General features: G+C 39.7%; 1 protein-coding gene across 15 annotated transcripts in view; it reads left to right on the top strand.

The window, feature by feature from the left end:
* Positions 1–11,677, top strand: part of LOC108751114 (forkhead box protein P1-like) — a 305,487-nt gene that overhangs the window by 157,126 nt on the left and 136,684 nt on the right. The window lies entirely within an intron of this gene.

Raw genomic sequence — 11,677 nt, 5'->3', positions numbered from 1 at the left:
CCCTCCCCCTCCCCGCCCCTCCTCCCCCTCCTCCTACCGTGTCCCCGTTATTTATCCTTCGTAGAACTTAACGAGCGACTTAACGTGTCGTTGAATCAGGACAGCTCTTTACGTTTGATTATTCACCCGGCATTCTAATTCTCTTCGTGCGAGACGCATTGTCCTGTTGTGTATAAAAAAAAAAAATCTAGGATCGCGTTTAGGGTTAGATTTAATCATTAGAGATTATATTATATTGTAGGTTTCATAAGAGTACGTGTCTCATGACGAACATTTCTCGCGTATATGAAGTTTCACGTGTCATTGTGTATGACTCACAAAGCTCGCGGTAATCTTCATTCGAGATCTAAACTGTTTGATGATGTGCCAATATTCGCGTCATAATACGTGCAGGCCGTAGCAATTATTTTAACGTCTGTTAATTTGCTTATTGCCTGTCCTCTGTCAATCACGTGCGCGAGCCTTCCTTTTAGAATGTAAATCGCACAAGATTATTCGTTACTGATTTTTATATGATCTCTTATACGCGCATTGCTGTTATTATAAATAAAGACTTATATATTTTTGTAGCATGCGTCGAATGAAAAAAAATTAATCCGCACGTACGTTTGTGCACCGCGAGTTTGCTTATTAAGCTTACATTTAAAAGTATTGCTATTTATTTCAGCTGTAGATTGTTTTGAATAAAGTGTGTATGAGAATTAATTTTCTCAACTTATATATAACATATCTAATATTTTAGATGCGAAAGTATTTACCGCAGTAAGAATCCATTTAAAATTTGAAGATCAAATTGATACAAACAGCAAGAGAATAATAAAATACAAAGTATCTGAAAAGTATGTTGCTATTTATTTACTGTAGATTTTCCGAATAATGTGAATATGATAATTGATTTTCTTAATTTCTTATAACACAATATTTTCGCTGCAAAAGTGTTTGGTGCGATAAGAATCTGCTCAAAACGCGAAGTAAAATAATTTCTAATATAATATAATAAAACACGAAATATCTGGAAAATATTGTGTGATTTCTGAATAATCGTGTGTGTGTGTGTGTGTGTGAGAACTGTATTTAAAAATTTATTATAACATATTATAATATTTTGGACGTGAGTGTTTGGTGCTTTAAGAAATGCGAAGTGAAACTTGTACAATCGGCGAGAGAATATTACATCGATCCGATATTACGGACGATATATATACGCGCGTGGAAAAATTCAATAAGCCACGAATATCCGTGATTCCTAGCAATAGTTGTACTTCAACGAATGACACACTTTGTTGTTTACTTAAGGAGAATTAAACGCTCGCGACTGTCACGCGCACGTGTGCAATCGACGCTTGTCTGCCTGATACCATCGTATCGGGCGCGATCGTTTGCAAAGTAACAAAAGCAACCGAAACCACTGACGTCAGCGTTTCCGCGAGCGTATATACGCGAACGATGATCTCATGCGTGCATGATACATGTACGTGTGTGTGTGTGTGTGCGCTTACCTAACCGCGACGCAGTTCCTTTTACGCCGCCCGTACGTGTTGTAGGTAGTCGTACGCACGAATTGCGCTATCGCGTATATGTGTCTATACGTGACAACGCTACGATGCGGTACGCTTGCTTGCGTGCGACCACGTATGCATTTGTCAGCATCTCGAGTAATACGCAGTGATATATGTATCACTTCTACCGGTACTCTTTCTTTCGCGATCTCGCGCGCGTTTGCCAGTCTTATCTGCTTAAAATCGAATCTTGCACGAGACTTTCGCGCTGCGAGGCACAAAGTGTCCCGCTTTCGACTTTGCACGATGGAGATTTGCAGGAATTAGAAAGAATAGATATGTCAAAGAAAAGGGATATTCACAATGTTTTAATGTGAATTATTGTATCTTCGTTTCTTATTCGTTTTTAAATTGTCAACGCTGACCGGGATGAAAGGCCGAAGTGTTGATGCGAATTTCGAGAAGATACCGTATAGAGAATGGAGTAAATATTACACTTAAATAGATATTCGAAATTTTATACGCTAAATAACAACTACGACGTTTTGCTCTCTGAGTAACATTTGTGTATTAACAATTGTATATTTGAAATAATAAAGAGACGATTTTAAGAAATTTTTAACTTGAATATCGTCATTTGTGCATTAGAAGGAATTAAATTATATTAGTCTCTTCAATTCAATATTTTAGAGAAAGATTGATTCGAGCTATAAATGACAACTTCATGGGAATGCACTGTCTATTCTTATATTACGTTTATAGATACTATGGAAAGGTGGCGAAATATATAAATGATACGGTAGAATGGAGAGAAGAGCAGTGTCTCAAGCAGAATAAACAGCGGTCTCTTCTAAACTACGCTGTAATACATTTTCTCGGTATAGCAATAACTTCTTGATAATAATTAAAGTTTTCCGTAATTTTGCGTTATGATATTTTGCCCTTCGCGAATTTGCATAATCGGCCCGCGAAATTTCAAGCTTACAGTGCCGAGCGAGTATTCCGCGCGTCTCAATACAGCCAAAATTTCCGGCGGAAGAACGTTGATTCTCTCACACCATCCTCATAATCTCGGGCCACGCCTGTAGTAATATGAATCGCAGCAAAAATCAGAACGGGGGTGGCTCTTAGAGAGCGTCCCCGCAGCAGCCCCTGGGTTTTAAGATATGCAGAGCACAACGCACGCTTTCCTAGCGAGGCTATTTTAATACGAATGAGAGGGTGGGAGGATCAGACGAGAAGCGCGATGGTATGGCGGCCAGCTCGGAAGATCTACTTCTTGATTACAGAACTTTTTACCTAATTACATAACATTGTTACCATTTACAAAGTCGCGTCGAGTCTGCGCCGGCTGACTACTAATTAGAATCCTCGATTAGCACCCGCGGCGACATCGTATTCCATTTCGATAAGTCTCGCGACATTTTACCGGTTTTCATAATAAAAGGGTTGCGAGAGACTGCGCGGTAGGGTGATTTTTAATGTTGCCGCGCAAATGCTAATAATATATAATTGAATGCGTCATGTTTAGAGTATATAATGTTTCTTCGTAAGACAAGTAAAGATGCAAGATAGTGAACATTATTTCGGATAATGTCAGAACTATATCATTCGTGTGCAACTTACTTGGAACAGTCTATATTGCAATTATTTAATTTATAATTTATAATCCTTCGCACAATTTTCGATCGGGATATTATGAGATATTCTTGTAACGAATCTCTTCATCTGTATCCTGCCAGTGAGACGTTTATTTTTACGAGAAAGCGGAGTCGCAAACTATGTATATGTGACACATGACTGACGAACTACTTTGGGCGATAAAAATTTGAATCTCATTTTTCAGATCTCGCGACGTTCGCAAATAATTAGATATACCGAATCGTGTAGTCAGAGACTAGCGCGTTGGAACTCGCGCGCGATATCAAAGGTTCAGAAAGAGTCGAATTTATCCCCGAGACTTAAGGTTCTTATCGGAAAGATGTAAGGGTCGTAGAGATAGTCATGCACGAGGGACGAGCTTCCCGACGATGCAGACATTAAGACGTCTGGTCCTCGACCTCCGGCTTTCCGCCCCGCGCCAACCCCTTGGCGAGCGCGACCCCCTTTAGACGACGGGAGGTTTACCCCGTCTTCATTGTCCTCTAATTCTCATCTGATCCTCACATTACGTAATTTTCTCTTTATTATTTTATAATTCCCGAGTCTCGAGCCCCGGGCCCGCGTTCATCCGACTTCAGGTCCGCACGAACTCATCCCTCGCAACGCATACTAATGCACCCTGCATTTATTAATTATTCCGTGCTAGTTACCTCGGCTTCTCGTCTCGCCGTCGCAATGATAGATTAAACCACCTAGATTCGGAAGCTCGCGATGCGAATCCCGCTCGTCACCGTGATGATACGTGCTTGGAAATTTTTTCCTTTCGCGAATCGATAGAGACTGAGTACGGTATATATGCTTCTTTTCAGTCATGCGCGACAATCCCTGTTACGTATTACGAATAATAAATACGATGTAGATTCTATTGAACATTGTTAATTGTTTTTCTTCAAATTAGAAAATGATACATATATTATTTGCAATTTTGTTATTACGTTTTGAAATTTTTTAATGTTACATTAATCGTGAAACTATGAAGAATATATTACTCATTTGCTATAATAAAGACGCAACAAAAATTTGTTGACGATACAACGAATGCATTCAAAAAATGGCGATTTTATAGAAAAATAACAAAAGTGTAATGAGTTTTAAGAGTTTTTAAGAAGCGTTTCGAAATCTGCAAAAAAATGTTTTCAGATTTTTAAACTTTGTTTCTCTATTTTCCCTAAAGTAGGGAAGCTTACTTTTGGACTAACCCTCGTATTTCTTATCGATATTATCGATATTCACATTTGAAATTAAGAGAATTCATTTCTTTAGACTGTCCGAGATACATTGCTTATAACTTGCATCTTAACTTTACTAGAAATTACATCTTGGAATTTACTTTGAAAGAGAACATCTATAAAGGATTCGTTAATCGCTAGATGCTGAAGGATGAAAATCATTCACGGCGAATTCACGGTAAAACGTGCCGTTTGAATAGAAATCAAGCGGCGATCGAGCGACTTTTGACGAGCTCCTAAAACCCAGTTCGCCGCCTCGTACGTGATATTTGAAGATACAAGCGACTACCCTACGCGAGGGAAGATCCCCCAAGATCTTTAACTCCGCGGTCCTGAAGGGCCTGGCATGCCACTTGGTATGCACAGAGAACAGCCATTCATCTCCCGATCTCCAAGCATAGTCTCGACCTCCGGATATAAATTAGCTTTTGTTTAGCATTCAATGCGAGGCGCCTTTTCCGACGCGTCGGACCGATCTACCACCGCACAACCCCCATGATTAGGCATCCACCTGACCAGCAATCCGCTGCAATTAATGTAGCTACCTGCCTCTCGGTTGAGCCAATTAAACGTTTGCGATTACTGTGAAAAGAAATTGCTCAGATGTTAAAAGGGAATTTAATTCTCGAGGGAGCGATCGGGATCGACGCGAAAAATTTGCTCCAATGTGTTTCGGCAGGATAGATAGGAGGATTAGAGAAACGACCGCGAGACGCTAAACTAGATTAAATGAGTTTCTATATTTTCAGTTGGAGCACGTATATCATTATGTGAAATTTTATGGAAGAGAAATGAAGTTTGGAAAGTTGAAAAATAAAATCAATAGAACAGATACTTGTGTTAATATTAAAATAATGTTAATATTCTTAATATTAAAAGAAAAGGAAACAAATATTGTTATAAGTAAAATAGAATTTATTAGGCCCGGTTCTATCAATGTAAGATTGATCTCGGTTCAATTTACTCCTCGTATTTTTCTAATTGTAAGAATTAGAAAAAGATCAGTAGTAAGTTAAAGTTAATCTTACATTGGTAGAACAGAGCCATATTCTTTCATTAATAAAAATTTGTTATAAAATTCAGGGTATTTCATTTTGGAATAGGAAGTCGTATTGATATATTATAAAATTATTTGTTAAGAATATATATATATATATATGCATACAATTATTGACATGTTATTTATAAAACGGATGGAATATACTATTTAATAATTTTACAATTTAATTTTCATATAACAAAATTGAAACTGATGATACTTCCGAAAACTTTCTTATGCTCCGCTGAGAATATTCCCTTTAGGGTTTCTATCCTTAATATTCTATAGTACACCCCAGCAAAGAACGGCGTTCAATAATCATACATCCCCTTCAAGACATACTATCTTGCCACCTTTTCATAACGGACATAATTATTAATATTAAAATATCATGATAATTATCTAACTTGTAAAAACTTTATGATGTAATTAAAAATTATTATCGGCTTTTATATTAATATATTTCGTTTTTGGCCGACCATATTAAAATTACCGTGACGTTTGTTACGATTCACAATTATAAAGTAGTCCGTTTTATTTCAAGAATTCCCATTGAATTCCAAAAAGATCGTGCTGTCTCTTAGTAAGTCTATTCACTACCGTGCCTTCTGTTGCGAATTTTGAGAAGGACTATTTTTGCCGTTGGAATATTCCGTCCGAAATTTTCGCTATTTTTAACCTTCAATTACATCAAGCGAGACATTTTCTTCGTAATTTCTCGAAGCTGCTCCTCGGAGAAAGCCTGTTGATTCTGACGCCGGTAAATCCGACGGTTGGAAAACATCGTCTAGCCGGCGTTGAACTTTCTCGATACACAAGGCAACATAGCAACACAACACGGTAAAGCACAACAAGTGGGGGGGATGCTGGGGGTGGAAAGCCCGATAGATATACAGCCACCCGTGGCAGAGAGGCGCGCGTCGCCTGCGCCACGTGCTTTTCACCCCTCTTCGGTGTTTCTCCACCTCTCCCCTTTCTCCGTCTGTCTTCCTCTCTTTCGCTCGCTCTAAACAACCCCTCTACCTACTGATCGGCCGACCGTATACACCCCTGTCATTCCCCGCCCGTGGGAAATGCAGCCTCACCCGCGATACACCACGTGGACTGCTGCAACAGTTTCCACGCGGCACGTGCAATAATGCGGTGTAAGCAAAATTCTGATCAATCATAGCGTTTACATATTACTTAATGATTCTTTATTTATTATTAATTTTGTCAATTTATAACAAGTTTATAACATTTGTAACATTGCCGTTTATTATAATTTACTTACAACGTAAATAGTTGAATGACAACACTACTTTTAAAAAATGTTGGCATATCAACAAGATACATATATGATTTTGATAGTTTTCACTGATAACTTACAAATAGATCGAGATTTGAAGAGAAAAAAATCATACTAAGAATATTGCTCAATATTTTATTTTTTTAAATCATTTACATTCTTTGAATAAATATCGCGATTGCTATATTAATTTAGAAATTAATTTAGAGAACGCGTATAATTCAAACTGTATGTTGGATGATGCCTTTCGAAAATCTTCGTCATTATTTTGTGTCTGTTATTATCGATTCGGGACGGATAAAAACGTGCGCACTGGAAGCTTGAATAATGCGTTCCAGAAGAGCTATCAGACGCAGCGAAATGTTATACGGTGCCTGCAGGGGTTTGGTTTTGCGGGTGCCCACCCCGGACTAACCTGAGGCAATCGGCAGGCAGGCAGGCAGGCAGGCAGGCAGGCAGGCAGTCGGAGCCAAGTTAGATCTCTAACAACGTAACCGAGACGTGCAACCTTGTAAATAGATGTCTGGAGCGTGCCAGAGAGCTCGCGCGTTACCTACTAGCTCGTTACATACGCGGGCAAGAAGGGTACAACGTCGCGGGGAAGTTCGCGGAGCGAGCCAGCCGGAGTCCTGGTCGTTGTTGTACCTCGTCGTATATACTCAGTTTCTTACGTGCACACGCATGCACGCCGGTAATTAGTGTCTTAATGAACCCGCACCGTGGGTAAGGAGTTGCGCAAATAATTGCCAGCGTGTGCGATCTCACCCGGCTGGCTCGAGCACACTTCCCTCGGGCGCCGTCAGGTCTTGGATGCGCTTCGAAGAAGCGGGGTTCTGGAGCCCGGAGGTGGAAACACCGGGGTTTTTAAGTGCGATTGCGTGCGCGGAGAATCGCGGAGCATTAATTTAATGCGGCCCCGCGTCTCGCAACCGCGAGGGAATGTGCGAACGCGCCACCGATTCGTCGCGAGTGTCGCCATAGCATTATGACGTTTTAATGCAACGAAATTACACGTTAGGAGTTCGGCGTGTCCGCGTGTGCAATAATGTGGCGCGTTTACTGTCGATTGCGTGCAAAGCGGATTATACCTCGGATTATGGATGTAATATGTTTACTGTTTCGTAAGTAAACGGTGCTGCGTGTTCTTGTAAGTAAAATATTCGTTATTGAAGTATTGAGATATTTAAAGATAAGATAAAAATATATGCTTGATTATATTAATGAATTAAATTTTTTTTTAAGATTAACAATTTTTTTTCTATTTCCAACTTGAAGTAGTTTTTGACCGAATTTTAAATAGCTACACTAAGATATCTTCTAGAAAAGGCAAAAATAAACTATGAGAAAACCTCTGTAAAAAGTTTCATCAAATTTTTCAAAAGTCATATGTTTATGCAAATTTTAATAATGTGTCAAATTATATATTATACGATTAGTTTTTACTATTTTTATTGTTGCTTCATCAAGAAGAAAAACAAGAAAGATGAGAGTTCGAGAGACTTTTTTTATGTTTAATATCTCTAAATAATAAATTAACGACAGTTACGGATTGCAGATTGAAACTTTGATTCGCCGAACGACGAAGATAATTGCAGTAACGGTGCTTTCAGATTGTGATTAAGATTGATTCAATTTTAATCGACATCGTAAACGATGTCATAATGCCTTTTTCCGTTGTTTGCGATGTTCCCTGTTCAACAAGAAGACGCAAAAGTTGACATTTTTAACTGATACTTGAATTCTTTCTGAAGCGGAGAAACACAATGAAGAAGTATTTACTGTTTTTACTGTGCATTAAGTGCAGTCTGACGTAGGTCCGGCCGCTAATGCACCACTCTTATTCGACTTGGAACGACTTTTTACTTTACGACAGACGATTTGAATTTTATATACTGCTATATTTGAATTACGATGCGACATAAAATACGATCGTTTCAGCGCGCGTGTGCGTTAGCAAGTGCGTTTTTCTGAAGATATCGGTTTAATGGAGTAACATTCGTATATGTTAATTTGGAGACATTTGTTATATTATTACGCTCTAAATTTTTTCTAGCGAAGTCTCACTCCAAAAGGGAAAATACAACTACTCTTGAAAAAAGTGTAAATATTTCTCTTCTTGACAATTTTCATTCTTCTTAGAGTGAATTTTTACTTCATAGGAATAAATCTCACTTTTTTGGGAGTGGGGGATTTCTTCATCAATTCCAAACAGAGAACATTATCACTCTTCTTCAAGAAGTGAAAGGCGGTTGTATTTCCACTTTCTTGAAGTGAGATTTTCACCGCAAGAAATTTGTAGTGTATACATTAAAATTATACTTATTGGCTGCATTCGGCAGAAGAAGTGATTTTGCAACTGTTGTAAAATTCTTTAATTTTTTGATCTTACTCTTGGTTTCTCACTGGATGTAAATACCAATATCTCATATTAAAGAATCTTACAACAATTGTGCAATACTATATTTCTTATGCTGAACGTAGCTAATAATACAATGTGCAAGCAATGCGATTTATGCTAAGCTGCTTTTACATTTGATTTACCTAAAATATGTTAACTTACATGTAGATTTGTAGAGAAATATATGTAATTCGGAAGTACGTACAGTGTAAAAATATAGAAAATGAACTCATTTGTCTACCTAAGAATCTGAGGAGAGAATATAAGGAGCAGAGAATATATAAAAGTTATCGGAACTATAAAAAAATATAAGTACCACGTTGATATCAACGTCACGTATTCGTTTCTTTACTCCAAATACATGCGCACCGTTAAAAATAAACGGCAGCACGTGACACGTGACGTTCTCGCACATGTACTATTTCATTTTTACGCGGCACATCGCGATTTTTGTTCGCGACAGTGCTCGTTACGGGTGTCAAGTCTCGAGGATAAGGAATGTCGGCGATCTAGCAGAAACGTATATTGATCCTTCCATTTACCGTATATCTTCACTTTATGTTCTCTTGTACTCTCCATTCGCTCACTACTTTCACGGTTTCAGATTTTTCGTTTTGTTCTCTTCTTTTCCCACCATCTTTGGCTTAGCCTGTAGTACAAAAGTCGAGATTGATGGTCTGAGAAAATCTGAATATAGGCAAGCCAATCCTGAGCCTTTCCTCAGGTGGCTTCATGTTTAGTTCGTTCCTTTCTTTTTCATATTTTATCCTTTACGATCAATATAAGCTTTTATCTCTATCTCTTCCTCTTTATTTCGAATTTACTTTTGATCAAGTGCAAGATTTTGTTCCGAGAAAAGGATTTATGCATTCTGTGCGACTAACTTTAAGAAAGACAGCCTAAACAATCGTATTAAGCTTCAATTGGATAGAATTGAAGTTTCACTTGAGGATAAGAATCATGAATTTTTATTCATTGTACAACTCGTGCGCTCATAAGGAATAAACAAAAACGCGAATTAATCCTATAGAATTAACCAAATAGAATTTGATGCCGTTTACTTTTGTATTCCTTTTAGAAGAATAAAATTACATGATTCGAACGTAAGCGACAATCTTCTTTTCTCTTGTTTTTAAATCTCAAGATATTCATGAATTACCGTTTGCAGTTTTAACAAAAGTCTTTGAAAATTTGTAAAAATTATAACCAAAATCTTCTGTTTTTATATAAAATAGAAATGAAGATTGAAGATTCTTTTTTTTAAACGCAATAGTACATGATTTTATTTAATTGATACTTACTTTTTAAAATGGCGGTGTCAAGCGAAATTTTCGGTTGCGTGAGAAGTTCCTCGAAAGTCCATTTTACGATGTGTATTAGCACAAGAGCAGAGTCTAGCGTTTAATCCCGTTTAAGATTTTTATAGACCATTTCTCCGTCGCGTTATCCAAGTTTCTCAATATCGTACATAAAACGAGAGAGATTATTTGGCCGTCTAATACTCTAATTAATAGAAGCGAGCGAATGCGCGTTAAACAGCGAACGCATACGAAGAGAGACAGCCGGTTTCTCGTGAAATAATGTCGGCTACTTCCGCAGCCGCGGCGGGCTCTGATCAATACCCACGTCTTTCGTCCCTCGGTACGCGAGACGTGCACGTAGGATAGGAACATCCCGACGGTAGCCTTGCATCGGAAGGAAGTGAAAAAAGAAGGAAGAAGGCGCGGGGGAGGCGAGCGAAAGGAGAGAGAGAGAGGGAGAGAGGCGACGCGACGGAGAGGGGAAGAAAAGCCGAAGGATTCTGCGAGTCTGCGGTAATCGCACTTCGCCGAAGACTCTTGCTCCGTCTTTTTCCGCCTTCTTCCCTCCTCCGTTCCTTCCCTTGAAAACCTATGCCCGGCCGGCAGGAGGGGAGGGTCGAGAGGGGAATCACGTGGCCGGGACACCGGCGAATATCGAGTGGGCGGATGGCCAGTGGAGAGAAAGAGAGAGTACTGCGCGCGCACTTTGATGTGTGTGCGCTCTCCCAGCGAAGCTAGACACAGCACCCACGCTCATACTAGACACCGAGCTCGGCGAGCATGCGTGCGATGAGCGCGTATGTGCACCAAGAGCTGCACACATGTGCAACAAGCGAGCGTAACGGTTTAGCCAGGATACACTGGGTACAGGCCCCAAGAGGAGACAAGAGACGTTGGCGGTAGAGTAGTGTTGATAATGGTTGATAGTGGTGGTAGTGGTAGTATAAGTAGTGGATGGTAGTGGTAGCGGTTGCTGGTTGTGGCGGTGCGTCCTCGTCCTCCCTGCTACGCTGCCAGCGACAGTACGCTGGCGGTGGTGGCTGCTAGGAAGGGTGGGAGGAGGGGAGTAGGGAGAGAGAGCTGTCGGTGGAGAGAATAGAGATCCTTGATCTCCTCCTAGGCGACGGAACGAAGGGTAGGAAGGGAGGGAGGGAGGGAGGCAGAGGTAGAGTGAGGAACGCTCGGCTTGTGGATGAGAGAAAGTCGGAGGAGCGCATACGGCGATATGCGGAGGAGAAGGAGGAAGTAGAGAGGGATACGA

This window comes from Trachymyrmex septentrionalis, unplaced genomic scaffold, assembly GCF_001594115.1.
Source record: "Trachymyrmex septentrionalis isolate Tsep2-gDNA-1 unplaced genomic scaffold, Tsep1.0 scaffold40, whole genome shotgun sequence".
In the NCBI taxonomy this organism is placed as follows: domain Eukaryota; kingdom Metazoa; phylum Arthropoda; class Insecta; order Hymenoptera; family Formicidae; genus Trachymyrmex; species Trachymyrmex septentrionalis.
This window is presented reverse-complemented; position numbering and strand designations above follow the sequence as displayed.